Source organism: Trichosurus vulpecula, chromosome 4, assembly GCF_011100635.1.
Source record: "Trichosurus vulpecula isolate mTriVul1 chromosome 4, mTriVul1.pri, whole genome shotgun sequence".
NCBI lineage: Eukaryota > Metazoa > Chordata > Mammalia > Diprotodontia > Phalangeridae > Trichosurus > Trichosurus vulpecula.
The window spans coordinates 416,846,391-416,859,535 of NC_050576.1; the positions used below are offsets into that span (position 1 = coordinate 416,846,391).

Genomic DNA, 13,145 nt, shown 5'->3' on the forward strand with positions numbered 1-13,145 from the left:
AAGATATGAACTGTTTGGATTCTTTAAAATAGTTCTTGCTTATTTGGGGAGTGTTTCCTATAACAATTGGAGGTTAATCTCTCCATCAACACACATTGCCCTTTCATCAGACAGTTTGGGTTAGAAATGATCTGACTGGAAATTCTCAGGGACTTAGACGTTTTTCCCTATTCTCTATTAATTGGGGATCATCTCCCTTACCTCAAAGTAGAAGTGCTATTTTAATATTCATTCTCAAACATGGCTACTTTCAGAAAATTAGGTATTAAAAAGAAATGATATTGAAATAAAATATATTGAGAAAGTCAAGGCCCAACATTTCTTCTCTGTTCTAATGTCATGTCCATTCAAAAATTTTTTCGGGTTTTCTCTCCTGGAATAGCCTGAAAACAGCTCATATGTCCTCACATCTTAAAACAAACAACCTTAATTTTAAGATAAACACATCTGAATAAAAGAGCTAAGTTAAAACTTTGTAAATTAAAAAAAAAACCATGTTTAGCAAAGCATCTATTCTTTTGTAGGAAATGAGTACTGTTCAGTGGGTAGGGTCCTGATGATCTGATAATGTGTCATTTCCACAGTCTCTAAAGTCTACCAACAGACCCAAATTTACAAGTAGGTGGAGATCAACATATTGGGAAGGCACTTTTAAAAAAAGTTGATATGTGACAATTTTATCATAATGCCATCCTTGGCATTAGGTAGTATAGTTTCCTTTTTCAAAATATAAGTACTACCAGATGACAGAGCAATCAATCACTAACACTTTATAGTGCCAATGAGTTTATCAGATGTTATTTTCCCTGCTAGCAGAAACCCGAGAAGTAGAGAAGCACTGGGCAACTGAAGTGGAAAAATGAATGATGATAATTTAAGGGTTGGATGGGATGGGGATGTGGACAAGTGAGTAGAAGGAAGAAATGGAGAATCCAGACACCCCTTTCATTTGCTTTGTAATTTTATCTTGAAAAACCATTCATTGCCCTCTCTTGTGGCTTTATAAGAAACAATTCACACCCCTTAGAAATGTAAACAGAGTTTGTGTAGAATAGTTAAGAATTAATATACGAAAAAGGAGACAACAGCACTAAAACTAAAGTATCTTTTATATTTAGAAAAAAGGGAAAGATGCTTTAGACATTTATAACACAACCTTCTGAACAATGCAGGACTCCCCTCTCCAGCATCCCTGACAGATGATTATACAGCATTTCATTAAACACATGCAGTGATGGAGAATTTACTACTTGTACGGTAACGCTTTGCATTTTTGGACAGCTCTGTTTCAAAATTGTTTCCTAATAATGAGCCTGCACTTGCCTCCCTTTAGCATCCACACATTTGGCCTAATTCTTCTCCCTGGAACTATTCAAAGTCAGTGCAGCAACTTTTCCACAAAATTACCCTTCAACCATGTGGACAGAGTATTTTTTGGTCTCTTTTTTTGGTCTTCTTTCATTCATGCTTTCATTCTTAGGCCAAATACTTCAGTTCCTTCAAACATTCCTCAAATATGACAAGGTGTCTAGATCCTTCATCATCATGACTATCCCTCCTTTGAGTTCACCCAAGCTATTGTTTCTCCTCTTAAAATGAGACAGCTACAGCTAAACATTGTAAGTAACCCAACAGATGTTGGTCTGACCAGTGCAGGGGGAGACATGACCTGTCTTATCTTGATGTTATATGTCTGCTAATGCAACTTAAGATCGATTTAGTTTTTTCCCCCTCCATTCTTTTTTTGGCAGCCACAAAATAGTGTTAGCTCAAATTGAACTTGCAGTCAACTAAAACCTCCAAGTCTTTTTCAGATGAACTGTTGTCGAGCCAGGTTTACACCCCCACCCCCACCCAACTCCTGTATTTGCGTAGTTGACTTTTTGAACCTAAGTGCAGGGTATGGCATCTATCCCTATTAAATTTCATCTTGTTAGTATTTGAACCTCTGCTTTTAGCTTTGACCTTTTTTCCTCTTTTTAAAATCTTCATCCTTTCACCCAAGCTATCCCTGCGTTGTGTCAGCTAGATGGAAGGGCTGGTGTTGAAGAAGTAAAGGGAATCTGTTACACGGAAGGCATCTTCATTTTTGAACCTGAAACAGAAGGAGAATGTGGCTTGCCAAAACAAATGTTGAGAATCTGAGAGCTGGGGCAAAACCCAGCACCCAGGACATCTGTGACTCATTTTTGTTGCTTTTCTTGACAACAAATTCAGCTTCTCGATCATCAGAAAAACTACTACTGAATCTCAATTATTCAGTGCCTCTGGGATAACATGCATACTATATATGTATATATACATACACACATTTATGTATGTTTGTATATGTATATACACCATATATAGTTGCACAACAGCATGCTTGCATGGGTTCTGGATAATGGACGATGTTCTTGTGCTTTCCCAGTTACCAGTGGAGTGAAGCAAGGCTGGGTGCTTCCCCCCATGCATGATGTTTTCAGCCATGTTGTCAAATGCTTTCAATGAGGATGAATATGGCATTGAGGTCAGCTACTGCACTGATAGCAAATTATTTAAGTTAAAAAGGCTACATGCCAAGACTGAAGTGGAGGGGGAATTGGTACATGACTTTTTGTTTGCCGATGATTATGTACTCGGTGTAGCCCAGAGACTGAGACACAACAAAATATGGATTGATTCTCTGTTGCTTATGATCGTTTTGGCTTAACAATTAACACTAGGAAAACATAGTTCACCACAGTACCGTGCCATCCATAAATGGAACCACCAGTTACAGCAAATGGAGCAATTTTGAATGCTGTGGATAAGTTAACTTACCTTGGCAGTATACTTTCCAGGAATGTACACATAGATGATGAGGTTTGTGCATGCATTGCCACAGCTAACTCAGTGTTTAGGAGGCTCTGAAGAAAAGTGTGGGAGAAAAGAGTTCTAAGAGTGCCTACCAAACTGAAGGCTTAGAGAGCCACTGTGCTGACCTCATTGTTGTATACCTGTGAAACCTGTACAGGATACCAGTGCCCTACCAGGAAATTGAATGGTTTCCGTTTGAATTGTCTTAGGAAGATTCTGAACATCACCTGGCAAGATAAGGCACCAGACACTGAGGTCCTTTCTTGAGTTGAATTGCCAAGCATTCAACCTCTTCTGCATAGAGCACCGCTCTGATGGGTTGGCCACGTTGTTTGAATGCTGTAGCAACAATGTGGCTAGCAGCAGCTGTTGAGGTGTAAGACCCAAGAAGACCAGCAACAAGAGCTGCCAGCACAGGTTCTTTGCTCTGCTTTTCTAAGGAAAGCAACTTTAAGGGGTTAACAATCTTACTTTAATCAGACATACATATATAAGTAACTTAGTTCAGGAGGAAAAGCCAGTACCCTGAATTCAGAGCAAATACAAATAAAAATTACAAACATCAACAGACAGACCTTGTCTGATTCAAATCTCAATTCATAGTTACCAGGGAAGCATCAACATCCGAGTTTGCAAGCTAGGGGCTCTTAACCATAGCTGCCCAAGGTCTCTTTAAGTCACACAACACTCTTCCAGTGAGTGAGAGCCCCAAAGGCAAGATGCCAACCTCTGCGTTTATATACCCTGTTCAGGGTTCGAAGGGTGTCACAACATGTGACTCAAACCCATGTGACCTAAAAGCTTCTGGCATCACAAACATCAGACTCAAACCCACGTAAACTAGGCTTTCCCTTGAGGCAAGGAGGTCATCAAAGGCTTCTGATTTAATCAAAGAAACATAGGCCAGACTCATTAAGGGAACTTGATTGAACTGAGTGCTCCAAAAGAGAAACAGTAAAAAAGTCCCACATTAATTACTGATAAAAATGCCAAATGTATGTTTGCTTCAAAGACAATTTTAAGGAAAACTTACACAAGGCAAGCACTCACATGGAGGTCAGAAGAAGCTATACAAGGACACTCTTCAGGTCTTTCTGAAAAACTTTGGAAACAATTGTGATACATGGGAGACGCTGACCATCCAACATGACTTGCCAGCATCAATGAAGGCACTATACCAGGGGTGGGGAACCTGTGGCCTTGAGGCCACAAGTGGTCCTCTAGGTCCTCAAGTGTGGCCCCTTGACTGAATCCAAACTTCACAGAACAAATCCCCTTAATAAAAAGATTTGTTCTGTCAAACTTGGTCTGAGTCAAAAGGCCGCACCCAAGGTCCTAGTAGGTCACATGTGGCCTTGAAGCCTCAGGTTCCCTACCTCTGCATTATACCCTAAGAGCAAAGCAGAATTGCAGTAGCTCAAAAGAAACACAAGATGTGCAAATTTAGAGACAACTCCACTCCAAAGGTGCATATAGACTACTTATGCCCGACCCTTGGTAAGTTGAACCTGCTATAATTTGACCATGACATAGTGATGTCATTTTCATCCTCTTTGAGCATGAAGTACAAAACTCTGTGTGTGTGTGTGTATGTGTATGTGTAGTTGCTGTTGTTCGTTCTTTGTTTTTGAAAAAGACCAGTGACATCACAGATAACATTTTGACTTGTACGTGAATTGGATTTAAGTGAGGCACAGTTGGCACAAAGTTGTCAGTCATTCTATCTTCCAGAGTCACTGAAATCCAATGCCATTACAAAAGTCAAGATGACTAGTGATGACCCTGGGTGCATCTTCAATGTCTGACCAAGCTCTAAGTGTTTCACAGCGCCTGCTTAGTTGCCTTTGTGGCTATTGGAAAAAATTGTTCTCATCTGCCCAATCTACCAGGGGAAGTCGTCACATGCTTGTGGTAGACACCTCCCTAACTCACCTGTGGGTTTGTGGCTCATCGGTTACTTTCTCTCTCTGTGTCTCTTTCTGTCTCTGTCTCCAGACATACACCCAATGTGTGTATGTGTGTATGTTTGTGTCTATACACACACATATGTATATATACATGCACACACATATAATGTACATATATATGTAAACATAAGTATACACATAAGCATACTTTTTTGTATATATTAAGTCCCAACTAAAATCTTATCTTTTATTGGAAGTCTTCTCTAACTCATCTTAAATCTAGTGCTTTCCCTTCATTATTTCCTGTTTATCCTGTATATAGCTTCCATTGTATATATTTATTGTCTCCTCCATTCAATTGCCTCTTTTTGTATCACCAGCACTCAATACTGTGCCTAGCACGCAGTAGACATTTAATAAATGTTGATTAATTGATATATATACAAACCCATACATATTTCCTCATTAAACACCCATCTTAGATTAATGTGGAAATAAAGAGCAATATTTAGCACATTTATTAGTTAGTATAATATTTACATTTCCTTGTTCAAATGTAAACTTTTGTTTTTGTTGCTATAATTCTTCAGACTTTTAGACTGAAGAACCTGCTTGAGAAACTTTAGTTTATGCTAGAAATAAGGAATCAATGTAATACTGGTTCTCAAGTGAGAGGAACTAGGTTCAAATCCTGCCTTTAACCTCTCTGGGCCATTCTACAGGGCGCTCCTAAAGTCTGGACACGTAGGCAATGATGCATAGTTTCAAAAATTGAATGAAAATTTCAACAACATTTTATTTAATTGGAGTATTAACAAATAACATCTTCAATTCATTCGTGATGCAAAGGTTGATGTGCTTTGCAAGAGTCACGTGAACTCAATGCAATTGCTGTCAATTGCGTATGTGTCCAGACTTTAGGAACACCCTGTATAAAATGAAAAGGTTAGACTAAATGGCCCCTCTTCCAATTCTAAATCTATAGTCCTTTGCCCAGGTTTCAAAAACACTTGAATGCTAGAGTTCCTTCAAAATAAGAAAGACTTTTCCAAAATGTCTTTATCTGTAGATTATTGATTAAGTGATATTTGTGAGTAAATGCCACTCTTACAGTACTATTTTAATATTAGAGACCTAGAGAAGAGAAAAATCAGACATGTATGTAAGATCTAGAGGAAACTAAAGTTCCTTTTATTAACTATCATGATTAAATTCACAGGATCATAGAATTTAGAATCCTAAGGGACTTTCAAGATAATATAGTACAAACCTCTTGTTATTATAGATAAAGAAGGCCCACAGAGGTTATCTGACTTGCTCAAGGTAACATAAGTAGTAAGTAATAGAGTTGAAACATTTCATACTTGAGCTTTGTGGCTCCAAGGCCAATGCTTTTTCACTGGAAAGTATCCACTCAAATTCCTATTACAAAAGAAATAATCAGACCGGTTTAAATTTATAAAGAATCATTGATTGTATGAGACAGATATGATCACATTTTCAGGTACTCCATTTGTTCCCCCCAAAGCACAATATAATGCCCCCGTCCCATTTCTCTTCCTACTGTCTTCTCCGTAACCCTCAAGAGAAATCCGATTTAATTTCAGAAAGATTTGCAATATATTTTTATTTCACACCTTGTTCCACAAGAGCACAAATGTGTTTTAATAATGTGTGAAGCTGAAAATCATTACAGCGGGTGAATTAAGCAATATTAGTAAAGAGAACACACAAACTGTGTGAACTTGGGCCAGAGTGCCTGAAGTCACCAAAATTTACTAAAGTTTGCCATCTAGAGGTTGGCAGGAGTACATTTTGAGAGCTTTAGATCAACTGAACACATTTCCCAGAAATATTTTCCTTCTCATATCTATAACCTTGACATTTGTATGTTTAATGTTTTAAATAAAAAGAGGAATTAGGAAAAATGGAGAATACTTTTTCCATTTCTGAATCTGTAAGGCACATTTTTTATTTCAGTCTTTTAATCTTAAATGAAAGGCAAAGTCCCTTCCAGTTTTATTTATGTTACCATTTTGGTTTCTGAACATAAAGGAACCTTTCAGGCAAACCTCCTCATAAATTTCTTTATTATATTTGATGGAAGGGAAAATAATAAATGAGAAGTTGAAGTCATAGATAAATGTAAGCTGCTGGATTCGAGTGTTAAAATGTTACTGAATATCAAGAGTGAGTTCTAAAAAGAAATTTCTTTGTGCACATTAATGTTTTGATTATAGAAAGCTGTTCTTGTGTAAGAGTAGCAATGGTCCACAGATGAAATTCTCATATAGTCACATCTTCCTCCCACAGAAAACATCAATTACAAAGTGTCGTGATTCAATATGACATTCTTCAGTAATTAGCCATATGGGGTGGTGGGGGGTGGGGTGGGAAAGAACAAGAAAGTTTTTATTTTTGAAAGAAGGGCTGCAAAGCTTAGGTCACTTCTACATTGATTAACATCTGAGCCAGATGTCAAGCTTGAAATGGGTATTTTGTGAATGTTTCGGTTAAAACCAGGGATAATGAGCTTTAAAATGTAGGTCACATGACCACAAGAGACCCTGACTCTAATGAAAATGTAACTATTAACTCTGCTAAAAGTTAGTAACTTTTAATTCTAGCCTTTCTCATTTGGTTTTTGTACCAAGAGGGAAAAGACGTTATACTGGCTGTTATGTGTATGTGCTTTATGTGCTATGTGTAATGTGTATTCTGTTTTTCAAAGGCGATATTTTGCAGGTGATATTGGAAAAGATTTCTTTCCTCCCCTCCTTATCTATCAAGCCTATGTTAAAACAATATGTGTCATTTAATCTGCTTCATTAAATCTGCTATTCCACTAACTTTTACTAGATGCCATGGCAAAGGGATTTTTATATAATTCGTGTTTTATGTCGACTTCAAGGAATAATGATAACAGCTAACAATGAAATGGTGATTTAAGCTTTGCAAGGTTCTTTGCCTTTCCTTGTAACAAACAATACAAAATAAAAAGAATGAGAGAAAACAGCAGAACAAAACCAACCAACATACTAACAACATCCTGCAATATACGGAATACTCCACACCCATAGTTCCCCGCCCCTGCAATGAAGGGAGGGAAGTATACTTTCACGATTTTTCCCTGGGGTCAAGCTTGATTGTTATGATTATACAGCATTCATTTGCACCATAGGTTATAAAATTATTATTGAGTTTATAACAAAAGAAAAACACAATTATGTAATCAAAACAAGGTGGACAAGGATTTTTGTAACTTTTTTTTAAACGGTGGTGAAATAATTAGCCAAATATGAAGTCAAAAGAGGTAAAATGGAGAAAAGGGATACTTTTCACCAACCCATTTTCTTTTTTCTCTACCATATCTCCATTTAATCTTGATCAAAACATACCACTGGCTGTTTATTTTAAAATATGCATTATTTCTTTGTGCATATGTTAGTTACTTTTTGAACAATAAAGGAATGGAGAGAGGGGATGAAAAAAGAGCAAAAACTACGCTGCACAAGTCAGGCTAGAGATGAAACAAATTTTGTTTTTCTAATTGCAAATTAATTATTTTGCTTAAGAGCTCAGTCATGAAGTAAAGTATCAGGTTCTCTTTTTAGAAAAGGCCTCCTATCTACTACTGTATCTTCAACCTTCATTTCCAACTGTGCAGGTACATCTGTTTTATTGATTGGCTGTCCATCAAATTGGAAACTGATCTGTCTCATTGACAGCCCCTGTGGCTAGCAATAGACTTTCATTAGTTTATTAAGTTGCTTTTGTTTGCCTCTTACTCTTAAACTGTGCTGCAGAACCATCATCATCTGCCACCTAAAAAATGTCGTAGTTAGTGTTTTCAGTCTTGTTTTGGGCTTCTCGTAGGCTAAGAAGAGTTTCAGAGCCTCTTCAGCAGCAGTTTTTTGATCACATGGTATTTGATGTCAAGTTGGATATAGGCACTGAAAATGAGGTAATAGTTAAAGATGTCACTAAGACTTTTAGCCTGAGAGACTTGAATAATAGTGCTGCCAAAAGGAGTTGAAAAGTTGGGAAGAAAGGTTTGAATGTTTTTTAAAAAAGAGAGAAAATGAATACATCAAAATATTTATCATTTACACTTTAGTTAATACTCTCCAGATCTTTCTCAGTTCAAGTATAAAGGTCAAATAGGTATTCTGTCTTTTCCCAAATAAAGTCATTAAGAAAAAAAAATCTTCAAAGTCTTTTTCCTCTCTTTGTTTTTATTGTTTAAGTTGTTGTCATTTCAGTTTTTATGTTGTAATCAAGTAAGTCTGCTAATGAGTAAGGACTAAATAGGGCCATTAAGCAGACTCCACGCAAGTGAGTAAAGCAAGAGATCTCATAAAAATCCCACTTACAACAACAGAAATCATGCTAGTTTAATAAACATGGAGCATATAACCATGTTTATTTTTCTTTGTTCTATTAGGATGTAATGGGAGAAAAAATGACTCCATTCAGATTCCATTTTCTGGACATTTTTATAGCAGAAAATTCAAAGGTGTTCATTCGAAGTAAAATGCTTCTCAGAAACTGAATAACTGGGATCTAAATGACTCAAAAATTTTACTGAAGATCTCCATTTCCAGATTATCACATCTTATTCTATTTTCGCAACATCCCGCCTCTTCTTGGGGAAGCAAAAAGACCTCAAAAAGGAAACACAGAGGTGCATTTAGGGCCATTGAGTTCTAGCCTCTTCCTTGTTATTGACCAAATGTATTCAGATGGATGCAGCATTTCATTAAGCACTGAGTGTGTTTTATGCAGAACTTTAGTAAATTGTAATCTAAAGGGAAGGATTAGTCAATGAGGACCCAGTCCTTAGAGGATATGTAATATTTTCTGTCCATTGTAGCCTACCATTTGGAGAGCTTAATTCAGGTCATGCATAATGGAGGAATCCTTTCCCCAATCTCCCAGCATAAACAATTTTCTGTTCGCTGCTGACTTGCCATATTATGGTGATGAAGGACCTTCTAATTGGCGACTAAATCAGAGTTGAATGTATGTACAAAAAGCTGGGATTAAGACACGCTCCCGCCCACCCCCCCCCCGCCCCCGCCTCTTCTTTCTCATATTCTCCCATTACTTTCAAGTTTATGGAATGTTAAAATTTGCCATATCCATATTATAATGGTGTATATGTAGAGAGTGAGGGGATGCCTGAGAGTTTGATGAGAACAAGTGGTAAGCCGTTATATGAGTTCATAATTTTTAACGTGAATTACTACCCTCTATTGCATTTTAAGGTACAACTACATAGTTCCTAGTGATAAATCATAGCAAAATTGTTTCCATCTAATCAAGTATTTGATTTTTAGAGATTCAGGTCATGTGAGATGAAGTTCTTGTAGAATAATTCTTATTTCTCTGCTATCTCTACCTGGTGTATGCATAGTAAATCTTTTGCCGTCAACCATTTTTGCTTCTCCTCAGCTGTCCTTCACTTTTCCTACTCCCTCCTCCTAGAGTATTATGTTTTGCATAGTCTATGGATTGAATGAGGAATAAAATATTCAGCACCTTGCTTTCTACCTACCAGTTTAAGAAGATGATTTTATATGCAATTAGTATGGTGTCATGGGTCCAGAATTAGAGGACCTGGATCCAAATTATAGCTCTCACACTTATTATGCTTGTGACTTTGGACAAGTTGACTTACCTTTTTGGGTAACCTCTCAGGGCCTTAACTTTCTTATATATCAAATGAAGAGTTGAACTAAACGATTCTAAGTTCCTTTCTAGCTTTGAATCATGTTTCTATTGAGATATACTCTTGGAACCTATATGTACATTTGTATTCATAGGTGCTCACAGAGAAAACAACAGAATATAGCTTATGGGAACTGCACATGCAGCCTTTGGTGTTTTCAACTTAATGAAAGCCTCTTAGAATACAGGGGCATGTTTATATAATTCCTTTTCTCTTAATAGCACTAAGTGAATGGATTACTGTTCTTATGTATAAGAAAGGAATCAATCATTTACTTGGGGAAAACATACTTACCATGTTTAGGTAGGGATATTACAGAAAAATTATGGTAGATGTGTGATGAAATTTATTTTTAAATATGCAAATACAGAGGTCAGTTGGTAAACTATGTCCTCAGAGCCAAATCCTCCTGCTTAGCTAACAATATAAAACATTCTTTGCCCTTGGGACCTTATGAAAACAGAAAAGGGGCTGGATTTGACCCATAATCTGCTGACCCTTACTCTATCTGTTGATATCTGTCTGTTGATGTCTGTCTGATGATGGTGCTGTGTGATTATAACCTGGAGAAACAATCTCCTTCACTAAGGAGCCAATATCCAGATCAATTTGTGCTTCATAAGGACATCAATTTCATGTATTTTCACAGTGGTAGCGGGATCTGTAAAAAATCTAAATAATGAACCAACTGTTTTGTTTACATGTCAAATAGTTGGATTATCCACTTCCCCTCTTTCCCAAACATTCCTGCCATTGATGCGTGTGTGTGTGTGTGTGTGTGTGTGTGTATACATACACACATACATATGATATATGTATATGTGTACACATACACACATATACACGTAAATATATACACACATACAGATAGACACACACATATATACATAGCATAGTCATAGACTTAATCAAGTGCCTGGAAATTATTTGACTTGGCAGTCAGTTCCTAAGCTTTTCTAGCTCCAGCACAATGACTCTGAAAGTCCTTTGTTCCTTTCCTTCCTTTTCTCTCTGACTAGAATTATATATCTAGATGACAGAACCTGTAGAAATATTTAGGAAGACAAACATTCTGCCTCTGTTAGGTACACAGAAGAATCTTAACATTGCTTAGGAATCCTCCTCCTCAGCTGTCCAACGCAGCAAAGTACAATGAGCCTGGCTGGTTTTAATGCTGGATGACAAACTATCTTCAAGGACCTCATTATTGGTGATCTTGTCATTGGTTTATAGATGTCACATACAGAATTGGTCCCAAACCTGAATGACTACACCATATCCAACACTCCTTATAAATTATTAAGCACTTCAATATATAAAGCATTATTTTTAGGTTCTAAATAATTTACAGCATTAATTTTCAAATACATATATATGCATGTGTATATATGTATGTACACGCACATGTATACATGCATAAATATGTGTGTATGTGTGTGTGTCTATATGCATACTCTTTAGATCATAATTTCTATCAATAGCTATCCATCGCCAATTGTCACGTTTCAAAACTAAAATCTAGACAAATTAACCCAAAGAAAACTATTGAAAAGTGTGAAATTCAACTGATTGTTGGCAAAGACCATTTGTTGCTAAAACACACACACATACTCACATACACAAACACAAATCGACTGGCTGTTTTCATCTATCTTGTTGCAAATTTGCTTGCCCCCTCCCCTGAACCTTTATGTAAACTAATTATTTTTACAGTATATAGAGTGAATAAATTATGCAGCATACAGTGAGTCAAGAAATATTAGCTTTCCCTATTTAGTTTCCAAACCAGGGCATTCTGGCCCAATAACTATGGTATTAATGAGGAACTTAGGGGTTCATTGTATGTGCATGAGTGTGTTGGTAAGCAAAATGGGCTCTTAGCACTTAGTTCAACCAAGTGCCCTTGAAGAGTTTGGCTTTTGTTTCCTTTGAGTAATTCAGTGTATTTCATTGAGTCTTACTAGGTGCTAAGCCCCAGGCCCAAACCCCTATTAGGTATAAAACCTATGTGGGTATGGATTGGTAACTAAGGTAGGGCCCAAGGTGGGGCTAACTCAAGGGAGGGCCTAGTTTACACATGAGTTGGAGTGACATGTCTGGGACAGCAGAGGCTTTTAGACCACGTGGATTTAAGTCCCCTCTTTGTGACGATTCTTGGTCACATGGGTGAGTCACATGGGTGACTCATCCCGACTGAAAAAGATATAAAACCAGGGGTTGGGTTTCTATTCTTTGGAGCTCTTACCCACAGCAGTGGTGGCGTGAGTGACTCTGGGTCAGCCCTCCTTATGAGCTCCCGGGCTGAACCTAGATGTTGGTAACTATGAATTGTATTGGGTCTGTCTGCTGATGTTTGTAATTTGTTTGTATTTTGCTCTGAAGTTCAGGGTGCTGGCTTTTTCCCCTGAACTAAGTGAATGATATTTGTATGCTGAATTAAATTAAGCTTGTCAAGCCCTTAACCTTGCTTTCCTTACTAAAGCAGATCAAAAGAACCTGTGCTTTTGCAGTGTGTTGGCAGCTTTCTGGGTGCTGGTTGTTGGTGGATCTTACACCCCCACAGAAGCTGCTAGCTGGATTGTTGAAACAATGAGCCTCAGCTTTTTTCTTCAGCCACAGTCAGAAACTACTGTAATAAGTTATTACCTTACCTAAAGTATCGAGTTCTG

At 37.3% G+C, this 13,145-nt stretch overlaps 1 pseudogene; it reads right to left on the bottom strand.

Annotated features, from left to right (window-relative positions):
- The window catches only part of LOC118847355, a 28,705-nt pseudogene extending 23,916 nt beyond the window's left edge, over positions 1-4,789 (bottom strand).
- Between the last annotated feature and the right edge of the window lie 8,356 nt (positions 4,790-13,145).